Genomic DNA, 20,760 nt, shown 5'->3' with positions numbered 1-20,760 from the left:
GTCTGAATTGATCTCTTTCAAATACTAAACAATATAATAATCAAGTTTATTGTGAATTTTTTTGTTGGAATAAAGATAAAAATAATATCTCATTTATGAAATAATTAAAAAAGTTATTTAAATAAAATTAAGCCTTGAAGTCAATTTGGTTAACTTGCTCGCTGATAAGTTGTATTTATGCAGTGCTTAGCACCACAGTTAATAAAATATTATGCGAAAAAAATTCAAAACCTATTTTTAATAGCATTTCTATTAATATTGATGAAATTTAAAAATACCTCAGACTTAAGAAAACTTCTACATTATCACTACCAGTTAGTCAAAGTGAAGATTTCGAGATAAGTATGCCAATTGATTGTAGAAAGTAATTATATCTACATAATACTTTTTGACCATGTCCGATACTAATAGGATTAGGATCATATGGGTCTCCACTGAGTGGAGGTTCGTATTAACAGAATAATATTGTTTTTACGAGAAACGGATGTAACGCACTTGCTCAACGTATACCTAAGGTCCATACTCTGACTCCAAACACAAATTGAAAAGCAATATGTATATTTTTCAGACCCATGATTTGAACCTGGGACTCACAACAATATAACCTGATACGTAAGCCGCTCGGCCATCGTAGGGATCAAATTGTAATACTCCATTTAAAAGAAAAAATGCAACTGTTAACTTAATTAAAATTGTCCTTTAATCTCGAAACAATAGTGATAACTGAGATAATCCTCTGTTAATAATGTATATTTCATCTATTACAAATCATAGAAGAAAAAAAATCGGTATGTGTACGTATGTACGCGCGTGAGAAGTTATACTTCTTTGGCGTAACATAACAAAAACAAAACTTGTGATAACCTAGATTCTTCGACTAGCTCTTAATTATCTTGTTAAATTACACACTCAAGAAAAATGACTGCTTATTGGAATGCCGTTGGTTTATTTATATACACTTTAACTTATATTACTAAATTATATAATTATTCATTGTTGCTTTTATTTTTAAAGTAACAACTGCCACTATGAAGTTTAATAGTTTGTTTAGGTAAGGAATTGCAAATGGCCGACAATAATAAATTCACTGCCTAGGCAACGGAACAATTCTAAACTATAATATTATACTGTATAATATATTCGCTGCCTAGGCAATGGAACAATTCTAAACTAAACTATAATATTATACTGTATAATCGTCACGATTAGAGTATCAAACTGTGGCGTAAAGGTAGTGCGTTCGGCTGATATCCGAACAATCGGTGGCTCGAATCCAATCGAGCGCGTTTATTTTTTTTATTATCAGACGCCAAAAATACACTCTGATCTGATTTTCCAAGCGCGCCTAAAGAAGTATAACCTCAAAAAAAACGTATAAGTAGTTAACTATTTCATTTGTATTATCTCAAAACTACTATAGCATAAATATATATTCAATAATATATATATTATTATTGAACAAACATTATAGGATAATTCAGAAACAATTGTATTAGGAAAAAAAAATATTTGATACCAAGTGAGACTTATACCTACTTGAATCTTTTAGATTATGGCCAATGTGCTTTACCCCTATATTTTTATTCATTTATTTACAAAGTTAATTAAATTATAATATAATTATTAAACAACCTAAGAATTTATTCATTATATTACAGTTTCTATTGATATCTAAATAGTCCATCCTCTCCGATTGCAAGGCTTTTCAACAGCAAGTATCTGCGGGTCGAGGATATCCTCTGGATACGTTATCCCAAACGCATCACATTATGGTGAGAGAGGGCCATATCTATTTGCACCATTGAACCTCGTCTTCCCGCTAAGCGATACTTATTACAATATCGATCGATCTACTGTTTATTGTTGGACCTTACCTATTGACCCAAACCATTATTACACTGACCTATATTGAGCTCTCAGGTGGATGCATGATCGGCCTAACTGTTTAGCGTTATAGTCTTAGGGACTATTATCAATCAGACCTCTTATGTGAACAAAGAAATCATATTTGTAGGTATTCGAATCCGTTGTAATTATTTAATAGTATTGTATACGTTTAGTGTGAGTACCTCCCTTAAGTAAGTTGTATCTATTAAAATTCTGTGGTTTCTAAGTAAAAGTGCCTAAGTCAGTTTGGTTACAGCTGATATACCTAATCGTTTTTGACATAAATCACAATTTTCAAAATATTCTTGCTTAGAAGTCATTAATTGTTGGTGTATCTTTTTTTAATACTTTTGTGTACTTAATTAAGTTTTTTTACTTGGAGCTAAAAATGATTTTCTCAATTTAATTTATTTCCACAAATTAAAATTTATATTTATTTTCCTAACATGTGACAAAATCTGTGATACACAAAAAAGAGCACAATTATTTACACGCATTGGCATTAAAATCTTAATTTCACAAACAACGTGACTTGCAACCCCTGCAACCACAGAATTTCAGATGTTTAATCCGCGAATTACTTATTTATCTTTCCTGCAAAGTTGTCGATATTATGCATCGCGCATATAGATTTTATTAAGAATATTTTTATAATTTAACAACAACTATTGTTAATAATGGTAACATACTTGCATTTCTATGGTAAATATTGTACATGTATTTATATTCAAAATATTTCCGAGAGTGATATACATATCTCATCATTCTATATCTCAAGAGACGGTTGGTGATTTACAATGTAATCGTCGAGCATAACATTATGTGAGAGTTTTACATCTATTGTGTTTTTCATTGTTGTCTCGAATAAAACAAACAAAACATTAAGTCTCTTGAGATATCAAACGTCATATTGCTAAGACTTGGAGTATACAGGGATAACAATATCAAATAAAATTTTCCCTATTGTTATAATATTACTATGATTTAAGCACAATTTACAGGTATAAATTTACAATGGTAATACTGGCGATCGTCTACGGCTTTATATCTAACTTAATCATACTTATTCTCATATTATTGCAATTATTATGGATACAGAATTTAATCGATTTATAGGTAGGTACCTTATATAATTAGATAACTAGATAACGAAAATCAAGACCTCTACTATTAGAAATTACAAGTTAATAAATAGTTAGCATCAACAATAAAGTCAAATTTCATAAAATATTGGTCCAGTATTAATTAGTTGAGTTATAATAAAACAAACCGATATATTATGGATCAACACTCTAATTTTAATATAACATTAAATAACACTCACTCCCACTATGACCGAGAGTATCGTGGATCTCAGGTTCAAATCTTGAGTCTGGCAAATACACATATTGTTTTTAAATTTGTGCTTCGAGTCAACTAGTGGCTAACATCCATTTCTTGTAAAAACAAAAATCTGTTAATACAAAACCTCTACTTTGTGAAGGCTCATATGATTTTAGATGGTAAAAAGTAAATGGAGATTTCTTCATTCTTAGAGAATAGGAAAAGTTAGAAGTTTCATTATTCTCAAAAACAATGCTATTTTTGCAGCACAAACTTTAAGCTAAATCTAAATAATGACTACCTAGTCAAATTTGAATTAAATTAAAGATTTCTGAAAAATTAAAACCATCAAATGTATTAAGTAAAGAAGATTGTAAATTAGGCGGGTATTTAGTGACTTTTTAATTGAAGATAAATAATGACGATGGTTTAATATACGAGTACGTTAAAAATATGTTTTTATTTTTTGTCATCACTCGGACATATTTTTTTACGTATCCGGAAATTTGTATGTAAACAGTTCACCGCAGGACACTAATTCGTGCGCCGCAGTACGTGAAACATGAATTCGTGTAACATTTAATCTAATGACGAGTTCTTCGTTGAACATTTCACCGTGGAGTATATTTGTACGTATGCTACAAATTTTATGAGATGTCTTTACTAGGTTAGATTAGGTTAGGTTATGGTTAATCTAATTGAAACAGAACTATTTGAAAACTATCGCTGCATTTTATAAGATACGTACAAATGTATTCCACGGAGAAATGTTCAATGAAGAACTCGTCATTTGATAAAATGTTATACGAACTCATGTGTCACGTACTGCGGCGTACGAATAAGTGTCCCACGATGAACTACATATATACAACTTACATGTAACCATTTTTTTAATTGAAAAAAAAATGTAACAAGCATTGCTATAACTTCTTATAACTATTGGTTTCGAAGCTGATAAATAATAAAAAAATAATGTTTAATAATATAACTTACCTCCTTTTAAATACCATTTCACTTTCAAAAATTAAAAAGATAGTGAATAATTAACCTTACACACAAAAGTACTTCGAGAACTTAAATTATTAAGATGAATTATTTGATTGTTGTTGGTAAGTATAATTTAAATCTATATATAGTAAATGTATTATTTTATAATATCTAAAAATTTATTATATTATTATCACCAACATTATTATATATTTATCTTTCACACATTTAATCAAATAATTATAGTATACTTTTTGATATTTATAAAATAAATAAAATGGTCTCACACTATTTTGAAAGTATACTCCATGCCTTAGTGTTATTCATACGAGAGAAACACTTGCTGTTTCATGTTGTAAATACCAAAAGTGATTTATTTACTTGATACCAGCAATCATCCTATGTCTTATTTCACATTTCGTCTCCATACATCACTGTCCTACCGAGATATATATTTGAATATTATAACAAGCTAAATTAAAGATCCTTCTCCTCAAGGAGTTTTTATCAAAGATGATAAGCGTAAATTATTTTCCTTGTCTTAAAATTTATGAATTTTAAAATTAATTTAAATCTCTAGGCGTCATTATATTCAACGAATTTGAAAAATAGCTTAACTTGATTTTGTATCGGAAATTACTCAGAGAGCAATTATTAATACTTGATAAATTTAATGTTTGCTTGCATAGAGGGATTGTATAACGATAGATAAAGTATTTATTTTTTAGGTATAGCATCTTAAAATTTTCTGTTTTACTAACAACATAATTCCTCTGTAACTAACAAAATAATATAAAATTACAAAATATGCAATTACATTTTTATTATAATGTTCTTTTATTGTACTTTTAATATTATATTAAATTCTTATTTTATAAAAGATTGCATCATTAAGAGTTACGGTACTGTTCGGTTATCAAGAATACAGCGGAAAACACATTTTGAAAATAGCCGATAAACTGGATTATTTGTTAGGTTAACCTAACCCAAACTAACAAATAATCCAGTATATCGGGTATTTTCCGCTGTATTACTGATAACCGAACAGTACCAAAGTTACTTCTTACTATGGAATTATATTTGTTGCCAATCCAAATACTGCATTACCAAAGACATTAATAAATAAGTAACAATTCTGTTTCCTCCATATCATAGAGGTATTAAATAACTCCGAGTCATAAACGCGCCAAGACGTACATTACAAAAATAATTCAATTAAGAATTATCGGTTCGCCAATGCCGCGTAACGCATTGTAATTCATAAATAATCAAACTCATTATCCAACCATCTATTCAAGAAATCACAGAGTGACTCAAAAATTAGAGTGTATTCGAGTGGTAGTGCTAGTGAGTGAGAACCTGACCACGAGTCAGCATCTAAATCATCCCGTCCTATTACAGTCCACTAAAAATCGCGACCAAAAATATAAGAAAAATATTTTCAACAGCATCCAGAATTACTTGATTACTTACCAATTGATATATAGAAGTGTTTATGTGAATGGGTTTATTTTTACTTTAGGTAAATTAAACATTAAGTATATTTTGCTTTTCAGACGAGATAATAATATAATACATTTATATTGATTGAAGTAATAAAACGTTTGGATAACCTACAAGTTATTATTAAAACTAGGTATGCGTACTTTGGCGCAAAAATAGGGTGGCGAATTGCATTAGGCAGTTTCAAGGAATACTTCCTAACTACCTACCCTCTATCTTTCTAGCCAGGCAGAGTAATGCAATTGTACTTTCTTCACAATGCCATGATTCATGGAATTATTTGTTTTGTTGTGCATAGATTTCTGATGGGGGATTTAGGTATGTATTACATTAAATGGTATCACTATCTATATTATTATTCATTTTATAAAATTTTCTCAGTATTTGCTTTATAATTTATCTGATATTCACATTACGTTAGCATCATGTCTACATAATGTTTCCATCACATTTACATTCAATTGTTATTGATTGTTGTAGTTTTACTATTTTTATTTATTTAATTTGAACCCTTTATATGAATAACATTAAAATACTCTCTCGACATGCAGTATAAGCTATCATTTTAGCGGATTAGCGATCTTAATATTACAGAGCGACAGACAGCCAAGGGATGACAGAGTTAAGCGAATTTATCTCTCAGTTAGCTGAGCATAGATACAACTCATCAAAGTTGGAGTTAACTTAAAAGCGGAAGTGCTTATATTTATAATATGCGCTTACGTGTTTGTAACAGAAGTGAATCTAGGTTATTTACATGATTAATTCATATTATCTCTTGTGGCATGGTATGTAGGTCATTTAATAATTAAATACTAATTTTCCAAATAATATATTATATTTTAACCCTTAAATGAATAATTGAAACACTTTAATGTAGGTATATATAACTTTTCTAATCCATTATATTTTTTATTATTTTATATTATTATAATTAAATAGTGCCATCTGTAAATAAAAAACTATAACTATTTTATCAGAAAATTTTATCCACTGCAGAAAACTGTAAGTTTTTAAATAAAATTTTATTAACACAACAAATATAAATAATAATACATTTTGTTGGTGAAAGGTAACACCATGCTGCAATTAAGGGTTAAAATATTATCATAATAGCTAATGATTGAAAAGTGGACTAGCAACAAGTCAGTAGTAAATCATAATAATAAACCTATAAGCTATTGTACTGAGGGATAAACTAATTATTAGTAGAAAGGATAAAGTAGTCATACAATATATATATATAATCACACGAGTGTTTGATACAGTGGATATAATTAACAATACTTAGTCTTAAAAATTCGGTTAAAATAATTAGTTGCCTACTGTAAGTTGTAGAGGTCTATTTTATCATCTTTTTATAAACAACTAGCGAGTACTCGGCATGTGTTGCAATGCTACTCAAAGAATGAAATTGTTTGTGTTTTAATTCTGTTTATCGAAGTGCTTTTGGATAGATATTATTTTTTGTTTTTCCGTCTGGTGCGTACACGAATTCCAACGCGTGAACAGGCTACATACAGCTGTTCATGTGAGAAGCATGGATTTTTCAAATTTGGTATAGAAACGCGAAAGAAGAAGATGGTTGTATTGATTAAGAAAGCTTCGCGGGTGTGCGCACAACAACTCACTAAAGTTTCATCGCAATCAGATAAATGGTATAGGAATGCATACGCGACAGGCAGACAAACAAACAAACATTCATTATATATAAATATAGATAATGATAATTTATTTATTTTATTCACTTTATTGCCATAACTAAAACAACATTGGAGTCACGTGAATCAAAAAATATTTAAACAAAAATATCGGTGTGTGTACTTATGTATGCGCGTTAGAAGTTATGTGTCTTTCGCGTAACAAAATAAAATAATCGCATACCGCGTTAGTCAAAATTTACATCAACTAAAAATATTCAAACAGTTAGAAAATAGTTTTCACATAAACTAAATATGTAATACCAAACAAAGTAACGTACCTATCACACTTAAAAATATTAAGCTTAGTTTTGACAGCTAATCACATATAAAAAGGAGTGTGTACAATTCACAACAATAATAAATTCGTACAAATAATAATAAATTCGCTTCCTAGGCAACGGAATAAACTACAATATTATACTGTATAATCATCACAATTGCATTATCATACTGTGGCATAAAGGCAGTGCATTCGGCTGATAACCGAACAATCGTGGTTCGAATCCAATCGAGTGCAATTTTTTTCGTGTGAAAAAATTAATTATCTGTTACATATTACACGCCAAAAATACACTCTGGTCCGATTTTTCAAACGCGCCTAAATAAATATAACTTCAATATGTTTGAAAGGTGCGGAGTAGATTAATCTGTTGCAAGTTTAATTAATATTGCATATCTTATAACTCAAATAGTGTGGGAATATTATTAGGTAGAATACATTTATTTAAATATAAGTCGTGCAAATCTTGTTACTAACCTATAATAGTTTGTAAAAAAATTAGCAAATCTGTACCTTAGACCAAATATGTATTCAGTACAATTTTATTTAAAAATTGGACATTAAGTTGTAGATATTTGTTGTGTAAAGTATCATTTTTGTTATGCCCAATTGACAATTGAGTATATTTATAAAGGAAACTTAAAATTCTTTAGCATAAAAAATTAAGTTGTAACAGTTACGATATTTATAGATGTATGTTGAAATACAGGATGCAAACTACATCCTCTGGTAATACCTCAAAATGTGTACGGAAAAGGGAAAAATACTCAAATCAGTACAACCAGCTGTTATATTTATCAGGCTGTCTGACCTAGTCTCGCCACAAAAGCCAATTTAATTGCTTTAAAAAAATACGGGATTTTACTACGGACGGTAAGATCTATTACCTTCAAATAAAATATTCATCAGTTTTGAATTAGCCTTAATTTGTATTACTTTTTTTATATTGAGTAGTTAATTTAAGCTCAGTGAAAACACAATTCAGTGTGTGAAAACTTTAGTATTGGTTAACAGCTCCTAAGATGTTCCCAGGCATAACAAACTGCTGATGCTTTGTATCCAAAAGTAAGGCCTCGTGGTATTATGCTTGATAAAGATCAAGTGTAGTGCAGAGCGCGTTGGTTTAGTAGGTTTATGTTTATATTGCCTTGACGTATCTATCTATCTGCCTTTAACGCATGATAGAAAACATAATTTGTAAATGTGTAGGAGAGCAGAACGGAGAGGAAAGAACACGTCGTCAGCTGAATGCAGAAATATTCTAACTCACATTTAATTTTGTAGGGAGTTCTTTGAAACAACCTACTTCAATAATTTATATAAATAAATGTCATGAAATTTTAATAGAACTTTTGATGAAAAAAATGATGTATAAATTTGTTTACATTAGTAATATATAACTTAAATAGGCTGTTTCAAAGAAAACTTTTATAAAATATTTTAAATGTGAATCAGAATAGTTCTGAATTCAACTTACGATGTATTAAAAAGAGTAAAGTGAAAAAAACATAAGTACACGTAAATTGAATAGCTTAATAGATGCTTATAATGTAGTACTAGCATATACCAATAACAAAGAAAGTTGCCAAGTGACAGTGCCACTTTAGTACCTTTTTCAATTTAGAAAAATTATACATTGCGATTTTTGTGATAAGATAATCTAACTTAAATGTACCTACATAATATGGTTAATTATTTTTTATGTAACTGATTATTTCACACTGATCATGTTATCATTAACTATCTATGTATGTTATTAAAACACAGACTGTTCACATATAGGTGATATTCTTTTATAATAATGTTAGGGTAGTACCAGTTTATAAGATGCAGTAAAACTAACTATAGGGGTTTAAAAACCTCGTAATGGGTCTACGACTGGCGTAACGACGTAGAACCGTAGCGGCGTAGAGGTGTAGGAAAACGTTCCGGTGTGCATTCAGCTGTAAACAAATGCTTTCATTTCCCCCATGACGTATCATTACGTTTAAGCATATATGATTTCGCATCGCACAACATTTGCGTTGCAACTGCACTGTCTATATGAAAACTCGACATGGATGATTGATGCCCGCTTAAAGATATCAATTCTTTTAATAAAACCTGTGAGAAGACTTCAAGTAGGCTCTGATGTACGTTTTCTTCTTCTTTTTCTATCCTTTCACGACCCAACATTTGGAGAATAGAGCATGCACAAGTTCGCGTCACTTCCCTTGATCCATCGCCAACTCTTGCGCTTTCCGCCATGCCAGACCTGCAGCGCGTAGATTGCTTTTGTAGTACTGCTGCAGGGTGACGGAGGGCCAGATACGACAAGGGTATGAAGTGTCGCACTCTTTGCTGGAACACGTGTCCCAGCCACGTAAAACGTCTCCTCGTGATTACCTCAATCACCGAAGGCTGCTGCGTCCGCTCACAAACTCAGGTATTTGTAACGCGGTCGTGATGTACTATTCTGTAGCAATGCTGTAAGAGATCTACTACACCCTTTCAATGTAATTCTTTGATTTGAATAAACGTATTTTATTTAACCGACGACAATTTTATTGAACACTAGCACTGGCTTATTTTTCAACATCACAAAAAAAATCCATTCATCATGAAAAAATTTGATATTCTTTTGGATACTCATTGCACTAATTTCAATACTATTATCGTACTATTCAAAAATCCTACTGCGGGAAAGTACGGGAACACTTTGTCTCAGTTCATAATGTGGGAATTCACACCATGTCTTTCTCTCACTCCTGCTACAGTCTGTCAGTGACTCAATATAAAGCAAATCATACAAGGATGCTTTGTGAACTTCCTTATAGTCAAGTTAAAATGGCTCTCAAGTTTTCTATTTATGAACGGTTAATGCTTCCCAATCAATATTTAAACACAATAAAATAATTTTTCCTAAGCTAAATTCATACGCTTTTTAAATTTTCAAGACTTAATTTCTATAAGCATGTGGTACGGTTTGTGTTATTTTTCAAAATGTGTTTGGGCTCAAAATATGGACCTAGCAAGTAGCGGCTTACATAGATTCTTGGTAAAAATAAAAATATATTAAATCATATTTTTCGGGTTGACAATGATGCCCAATAATTCCGATATACTCGTACATACGAGTAAATATTAATATTTTCACTTACATATTATTTTTCTTTGACGTCATCAATTTATTTTTGTCAGATGTAAAAAAAAATGGCAAAAACTACTAGGTATTATAGCGAAGTAATATACCCAGTATGAATAAATATTTTATTTATAATATACAATAGACAAAATCATCCGATTAAGTATTATTTATTTAAGTCAAGTTACATGGAATAAGTACATATAAATCGATACACTAGTTCAATAGGGGAACAACTTAAAATTTAAAGTTTTTGAGTTAAGAATGCCATTTAATGTAGAAAGGTTTTTTCTTTATAATTTAGCAAAAAAAAAATAACTAAAAGTTTCTTCAATGTATCATAAAATCGAATAATCCTTTCTAAGATTAATCAGTAATTCCAATATATAATCAAATCTATTTGTTAATTCGTTATTAAAATGTACAATTTCATTGTGCATTGATGAATTTCACTAAATCAAATACAAAAAAATATACACTTTCATCGAAATAAATGCTTTAAAATTAAAATAAGAATTACTGCAAAAAATTCAAACGCCATTATCTCGGAACAAGGTTTTATGAGTTGTTCCCCTATTGAACTGGTGTATCGAAATATATACTTAAGTTTATTAAATAATTAAATTTTTATGCTATCGCTCAACTTTGTAAATATTTATGCTATTTGCATATATGAACGCCGTAAAGGCTTTGGAAGACGAAATGTCTTGAACATGCAATTTATCATAAGTGAACATTCAACTTAATGCATCGTAGTCATATCATATGTTACAGCACCTATCTCCATAACATTCAATCAAGAATAACAACAAACTCTACACACATTAGCTACTATATACTGGTTTTGTTTACCATTTAATATAAAAACAATAAATTTAGTACCAAACACACATTAAAATACACAATATTTTTGTTCATAAAAAGTCATCATTCTGATGATTATATATGACGAAAAATGTCTTATAATGCATGAATATAATATTAAAATTTTACTTTATACTCGAGCGTAGAACGAATTCAAATCCCATCTTTTCACTTTCACCACTGTTCATAAATAAATAGTCATCCATTTGATTAAAATACACACTTGCAAGTAATTTTTACTCGATTTAAAAAAATTAATAATTCACGTAGATTTGAATGTAGAGAAGACGTGAGAGAATCGGATAATATTATTTTTTCGGATAATCAGTTGTTTAAATTATTATGTGATTGCAAATCAAAACATAATATCGTAATTAGTTTAAGTCACGTCTTGATTATCAGACCGTTGTTTAAAAAGCACGTAAAATTCTTAGTATGGAACAAATGCATCGAAGTGCACTGTTGATAAACAATGAACAATTATTGCAAACAATTAAAAATGGAGATAAGAATATTTTTTTAAAGCAAATTTTGATTATGAGATTTTGAGTAACATTTCATAATACTCGTATTATATTATCAGATAAATATAGATAACAAAATAATTGTTTAATTAAATAATATTTTTTTTTGTCATATTGACATTGAGGTTATTTTATTTATATATTTATATGTGTGTCAGGGTATGGACCTAATAGGTTGAGCAAGTGGCTGACATCCATTTCTCGTAAAAAAAAATCTGTCAATACAAACCTCCACTCTGTGGAGGCCCATATGATCCTATCAGGATCGGACATGGTCGAAAATTCATAATACAAAATTTAATATGTTTATAAAAAGATGATTCTAAATATATATTTTTTATAAAGAAATATATAAATCTATAATTCTGTATACCTACCTATTAAAAATGTCAATTTAGTTCATGTTGATTTTTCAAAAAAAAAAATAATACTACAGAAATTGAATGAAAACAGTTAGATAATAAATAATAAAATGTGATAAAATATCATAGATTTTATAAAAATATTACAAATTTAAATAAAATCGCAAAGTAATAATTTGTGTAGACGACATATTATGTTTGTAAAAGAAATGTAAGTATACAATAACTCTAAAAACATTAAATAAGAGAATTTCATGCAGAATTAACATTTAAAAACTGCATATTATTATATATTCTATTGTGGGGAAAAAAATGTTGCAATGGGTGGAACTTTATGATCAATTCACCTCAATTAATTATAAATAGATTGCGTTTTAATTAGTAAAATTTGAAGTACCTATTATAGGTTAAATAAAAATATAAGAGATAATTCTTTGTTTAAATGTTTCATAGACGGGTCGATTACTTATAAGCGAAATCCGGAAAGAGGAACTTCAACTTTTTTTATAATTTTCTACTTAACTTTCTATCAATAATATTAAAGAATTTAACATTCTTAAAACGTATGTGTATTTAGTATTTAATAAAAAATATAATATTTTAAAAGAAGTGTCGGTTTGGTTAAAGTTAAATATAAAATAAGACAGAAAAACTTGTAATTTAATAACATAGACAAGTAATTTAATGGTGCTCACAAAAGGGATTCAGTAATCAAACTGTCCACATAAAGATTTTATTAAAAAGGTTCGTAGATAATGACTATTAAATAATTACAAGATAATAAAAACTTTTTATATACAATGTTTTTAAATTCTGTTGAACCATATAAACTTGACTTGACTAGCTTAAACGATCAAAAAAATTGCACGTATATATTAATAATTTAGTTGCTAGGACTCCAGACTAGGGGTCTAGGCAACCGATAATAGTGTCGAAATAACTTTCCATACAAAACAGAATAGACTGAAAATGAATTCAATTCTGCTTAACGATGGCTAAAAGTATTAAAAGAATGCATTGGTATCGTATTTTGATATATTCTAAAAGTTTTAAATGTCTAGTTAGTCGGGAAGTTAGTTAAAATCGATTGGGAGATTTGCACCGAACAAAGAACCACCGGACAAATAAGAATACGAGCTAATAAAAACGTTGTAAAATGAAAATTACCCATGAAAAGTAAAAAGACATTGCGATCACCTTTAACGGTTGTACGATGTCAATAATAATATGAATTAAATACAAAAATTCATTTTTTTTATATTATTATGAATGTGTTATAATATAATATAATTTATGTGTCAACAATTTTATATCTTATCTTATATTACTTAATTCTATTTAATTGAATAAAAAATTCTCATTTATCTCAAAAATCAAGGGATTAAAAGTGAAATGAGAATTTGTAGAAAAAAATCACACGCGCCCACGGCATTATCTTAGAATGGAGTTATTTGAGTTTTTCCATTTTATACTAGGATATTGTTATGGTTTCGGCATCTTTTTATAATTAGTATTAGCCTAATATAATATACAGTATATAGGTAGATAGTATTATATGACGTATTCAGAATTATCGTCAAAAATACGATGAAATAATATAAAAGCGTGTTCTGTCCTTTGGATATTGTATTTACCAAGAACTTTTTATATATTATACTTCCGTTGTTGCTATATTACTAATAAGTATACATTGTATTACAAATATGTTGCTAACAAAATATTTGATAGCCAATAGTATCGTACTCAGAATTACTTTGAAACCCGGAAATGTATAAAATACACAGTACTTTATAATGTAGGTTTGTATTGCATTACAGACTGAGAATTTATTTCGTTTTAATGCAACTTCCGGCATAAACAGAATTGTGTATTTGCTCAGTGCTTCAGACGGCCACTCGTAGCTCTGCCTGTACGCAATAATATGTCCATATATACATAAATGTAATAATATTATTTTGATATATAAATACATATATATCTACTCGTCGTTCTTGGGATGAGATGATGGCGACGACTGATAAGGATGTTCGATATAGAACACAGAATCACTGACTTAACACTTTACGTGTTCCATATTATCAGAGAAAGAGACTATCATCTAATTATATTACCTATATAGTATTTTAAGAAACCCTATAGCAGTGTTCCTCACCTTTTTTTACCTGCGGACATGTGAAAAAGTTATTTTGCCAACCGCTAATGAAATCGAGTATTTTGTTTATTAGTTTTTTATAATTTGAATTGAATTAATCCTAAATAAATCATTTAATATTTTTTTAATTTTAAAGGAGAAATTAAAAAAAATAGTGCAAAATCTGCTATTACAATATGACTAGAATAGTTGTTAAGCGTGGCTTTAGTATTGTTTCAGAAAGACTAAGTATTGCATTGGCATCCATTTGGTTTCTCTGTTGTATTAATTGTATTTCTGGCATGTATGATACGTAAATAGGTAGGTAGTCTAAAATGCGTACAATGATTTATTGGCGTTGTCACTTAAATAATATTTATAATATTATTCTTCTTCCAGTGATATCGCAAACTGAGATAATGTTTGTATTTTATGTCTGGACACCAAGGTGGCATCAGAATTCAACTTAATTATATTTACTTTATCGAGTAATATGTACACATTTTGTGAGGGGATTATTAATACACACATTTTCTTTCTAATTTTTGAAACCCGGGTCGCAAAATACGACTCAAAAAGAATAGTACAACACTTAATTCCATTAGAATTTACTAAAATTACCTTGGAGGTAAACATAATATTTTCTCTTAAACACTACAACAAGCCATGACTCTCAATTACAATAGTGTGGAGAAATAAATGAAACAATCACAAACATCAAGACACGAGAAAATATTATGAAGTCACCGGGAATCGAAGTAAAAATTATTAATATAGTAGTTTCGAGTATAAAAATACTAAAAACTTAAAAAATATTTAAAAACATAGCACAGGAAAGAAATGCGGTGTTTTAAATCACTTCACTTCCAATTTATATAAAATGTTTAAAACGCAAAAAAAAACACAAAATATTAATTTCTATATCATGTTAAGTTTAAAATATGGACTCATAATAGTTTCAATATCTCCTTATAATTATTGTTCTGTATCCTTGCTCTACCATTATGGCAACCCAATAATATAATCCGTAATGCTTGAACTTAATAATATTTCAATCATATCATCACTAAGCTGTTGACTTTTAGCATTACAATAATAATCGCATTAGTGAAAATATACATGTATGAATAATATTTACCGCTTTGTATCCTTAAAGTCATTGTATCAAATAAAATAATATTTTATTTAAGCCCTCGGTATACATTCGCTTATGGGTAACTATATCATAGTAACGCCGCCAGCGGACAAACTTATACGTACGGCCAAGCAATTTGGCTCGTTATACACACAAAAATGGTTGATAAATTACAAATTCTGGCTGAAAACGGTGGCTAAGGGTAATTTATGTTTTACGTTTCGACGCTTTTCTGCTAGATATACACGGATCTTCTCTCGGATAAAAATATATATTATATCTGTTACACTTTTTGAAACATTTCAGTTTCAATGGGTTAAATCGATTCTTGTTACGCAGAGTAAATTATTTTATTTGAAATATTATGTAGGTCTATAATTTTTATTCATTATACTTCGTAATAGGTGACTAATAATTAGTAGTTAAATGGAAAACTTAAATAATTACATGACCAATCTTTTTGTGAAAATTACGGCTTGGTTGAATACTATTCTGCCCTTCTAAGGAAGAAGGAAGTAACTCTCAAAATTTGTGAAATTGAGTTATGAATGCAATTTGTTAGGTCATTTTGCTAAATATTCTGTTCACTTTAAAATCACTATTATCACTAAAATACCATTAAAATCCTTAGTGAAAAAATAGAAATCTTCTAAATTAGTACATTTTTTAGCAAAAAGGCAGTAAACCGCACCTATCAATTGCAGTTACTGCTTGTTTATTATTACTTTGTTTGTATTTTAACATCCCACTAATAAAAATTACCACCGTTTTTTATTAATTCACAATACTAAAGTTTGATAAAAAACACATTATGTCATCTAAGGGGGGACATGCTCGTCGAAGGTCAAAATTGAGTTTTTATTGTATTTTCAAACCATGATCCTGGACACGTCTTAAACGTTGTAGATAATTTATTTATATAATTTTGAAGCCTTATTATCCTTTATAGTTATTTTAAACATTTGATGACTGCATAAAGTATTTTTGTTACATAAAATAGTATTCTTTTAAACCTCTCGCTCTGATGTTTTAGAATATAGTCATATTTCGGTACATAACTGTGCAGTGGTGTTAAGATTTTTTACATTTATTAATTTTTAAACGCATTTATGAAACCATTAGTATAATTTATTACGAGATAATTTTTGTAAAATATTCACGATAAAAAATTATATTGATAATCTCTGTGATCCCAAATTTGACAAGAATTAGGCATTTTATTATTCAAAAAATCGGCAAGATTAACACATTTGAAGATGATTCTAAAGATACTTATTATAAGCTATGTCTTTTACCATTCAAGTTTGATAAACATCTTATGAATAATGATTGCTTTATAATAATTATTGACCTAAGAATAAGGTAGTTTTTTTTTTGAAATACGCCATTTCTTTTGTCATTCCCTAGTGATTAAGCTACAACATACGGCCGTAGCCATAAATTGACAAACTATAATTATAGTAGGGAGTAAAATTATGTTAACGCGCGTGTTTGAACATGTACTTAACCGAATTTTTTTTTATTTTTTTTTTAAACTGTACATGTTCAAACACGCGCGTCAATATCATTTTACTCCCTACTTTAATTGTAGTTTGTCAATTTATGGCTACGGCCATATGTTGTAGCTTAACTACTGGGGAATGACAAAAGAAATGGCGTGTTTCAAAAAAACACTACCTTATTCTTAGGTCAATAATTATTATAAAGCAATCATTATTCATAAGATGTTTATCACACTTGAATGGTCAAAGACATAACTTATAATAAATATCTTTAGAATTATCCTCAAATGTGTTAATCTTGCCGATTTTTCGAATAATAAAATGCCTAATTCTTGTCAAATTTGGGATCACAGAGATTATCAATATAATTTTTTATCGTGAATATTTTACAAAAATTATCTCGTAATAAATTATACTAATAGTTTTATAAATGCGTTTAAAAATTAATAAATGTAAAAAATCTTAACACCACTGCACAGTTATGTACCGAAATATGACTATATTCTAAAACATTAGAGCGAGAGGTTTAAAAGAATACTATTTTATGTAACAAAAATACTTTATGCAGTCATCAAATGTTTAAAATAACTATAAAGGATAATAAGGCTTCAAAATTATATCAATAGATTATCTACAACGTTTAAGGAGTGTCCAGGATCATGGTTTGAAAATACAATAAAAACTCAATTTTGACCTACGACGAGCACATGGGCCGTTAACTCGAAAGTGTGTGAGAGTCAGTTGCTGTCTTCTTCCTTAGAAGGGCAGTATTGTAGATCTAGGTAGAAAAAAGTGAAATTATTAATAAATAAAATTAAAAAAGCAATACAAATATATAATAATATGTATATTATTTTTAATTGAATTTATTAAAATGATCGACTACTTTAGTTTTAAGAAAAATAGCTTAATGGCCCACATGCTCAGCGTAGGTCAAAATGGAATTTTTGTCAAATTTGGGATCACAAAGATTATAAAATATAACTTTTTTATCGTAAATATGTCACTATATAATGTTAACATTAATTTTACTAATGGTTTTGTAAATGCGTTTAAAAATTAATGAATCTAAAAAATCTTAACACCACTGCACATACTGAAATATGACTATATTCTAAAACATTAGAGCGAGAGGTTTAAAAGAATACTATTTTATGTAATAAAAATACTTTATGCAGTCATCAAATTAATGTTTAAAATAAATATAAAGGATAATAAGGCTTCAAAATTATATAAATAGATTATCTACAACGTTTAAGGAATGTCCAGCATTATGCTCTAAAATACCATAAAGCTCCATTTTGACCTACGCTGAGCATGTGGGCCCTTAAAGCATTTTAATAGAACAGCTAGTAAGGTATTCTAAAAATAAACTTCACAATATGATAATATATATTTTTAGTTTAAGTTTTTAATCATATAAAATTTAATTACTTTATTGCTAGGTTAATTAATCAGTATATAATAAGAAGTATCGAATGGTATGTATAATTCAATTTACCTATTTTTTTTTAGCTTTCCTCCCATTTCTTTTCATACAGAATCCATCAGATTCAAAACCTTGATTTTATCATTTTCTTTCTTTTCTAGATCTCTCTTTCAAAATCTTCCCCCAAAATTGCCATTTTTACATGTGCCTTGTATACCGGAATGTTTTTTCTACCAGTGGTTGAGAAATAACAGTATTCTTCAATTAAGATTTTTTCCGCATACCTACTACAATTTTGTCAGTAGTAAAATAAGGACGGTGGTGATTTTCAATTATTGTTTCGAAGTGTTATTGTTCTAATTATTTTCTTAAAATACGTTACAATCGTGTAATAGTTTGTTAAATAATATATTAATGAGTAACATAGTAACATTGAAAACAAATACTTATATGGAAATTCTCAAAACATTATTAAAGTAAAACGTCAAAATTTTGTTTCGGTTACTCGTATATATTGCTGCTCAATTGAGTAATTGTGTACGTGTATAAAATGGGGACCTATAATTTTTTTTAAAAGGATATAAACTAAAAAACTAAAAAATATTTTTAAAAAAGTACTTATAACAAAATAGCCTCAAAGGTTTTACAATTTTGCTTTGAACAGATTGTCAGATGTTTTGGAGTACTTTTTCTGTGTATTTGTGAATAATTTAAAAGTTAGAGATTGTTTTTTCCATCTAAATGAAACGTGAAGTACACTTTGTTATTATATGGAACTAAATGCAATACTGAAAAAAGAATTATAATTTTGTTAATAATGGTTAATTTTTAAAGAATATTTACCTCTGAAATGTTTTTTATTTGCTTGGCGAAAACGAAACTATTTAACAAAAAATGATAAAGTTACCAATTTTTGTCCAATAAAAAGTAACTGTATTACTTTAAATATATTATTGCGTTCCTTCCTACCCTATCATACTTGAAGATAACAGTATACATGAAGGGTAAATTTATTCGGCAATCTGCACTCTTGCAAAATAATCAGGGTTTTTAGGGAAAACAATATCAATAATCGATTTTTTTTCAGGTACTTCATTATGAAATATAACAAATTCAAATTTTTATCTTCAGATTATTCAATTTCTGATAGTATAAGGTAATATAATATTTATTCAAGCGTTCTAAGCTTCAGTATCAAATTAATAATAATAGAATATGTACTATTTGAAATGGTAAACGAAAAAATGTTTTCATTTTTATTAATATATTTATTATTTATTTTTTATACCACATCAGGCCACGTGTCCCAATTCAATAATATAGTCGAAGCAGAAAAATAATCAAAGAAATATCAAACTGATATCTGATAAAATCACAAAGATTTACTGTGACCTCGCCATGACTCAAATCAGGAACCCAGTAGCTAGTACATTAGACTACGATGTTGTAATTATTTGAATCGTTCAATTTATCAAATTTTAATAACGAAATCTTTCTATTTTATTTTATAACTAAGTTTTTAATAAAAGAAAATCGCGGTGATAGTATTCGGAATGTTTGTCGTAGAACTACGACTGTTAGGAGTCGGGCTTATGTCATTGAAGTAGTTAATGAAATTACAAGTAATTACATCTAGTCGTTGAAGTCATTTCGATTCACATTATAGGTATAACGTTATAAAATCTATAAGATCTAGAACGATCTATTGTAGTGAGTGGCACCTTTTACATTTATTTTGCGTATGACTAGTATTATTGTATTCTACGTGTATTTTCGTCTCATACATACAAAATTGTCAAAAAACATTACACCTTAGTGCTATATTTACTGTATAACTTAACAATTTTAAATCATTTCTATGAATCCTGTGACACCTCACTTCAAAAATACTCAATATATTGTATTCAGAAGCATTCCTTAATTCAAGTTGTCACGTTAGGTAAGATTATCCCAAAAAACCGTCAAGCACATTTAGGATTGAAAATAGAATATTTTCTTTTAGCTAA

This window comes from Rhyacophila brunnea, unplaced genomic scaffold, assembly GCF_057557595.1.
Source record: "Rhyacophila brunnea isolate RB1 unplaced genomic scaffold, BYU_Rbru_1.0 scaffold_15, whole genome shotgun sequence".
Taxonomy (NCBI): domain Eukaryota; kingdom Metazoa; phylum Arthropoda; class Insecta; order Trichoptera; family Rhyacophilidae; genus Rhyacophila; species Rhyacophila brunnea.
This window is presented reverse-complemented; position numbering follows the sequence as displayed.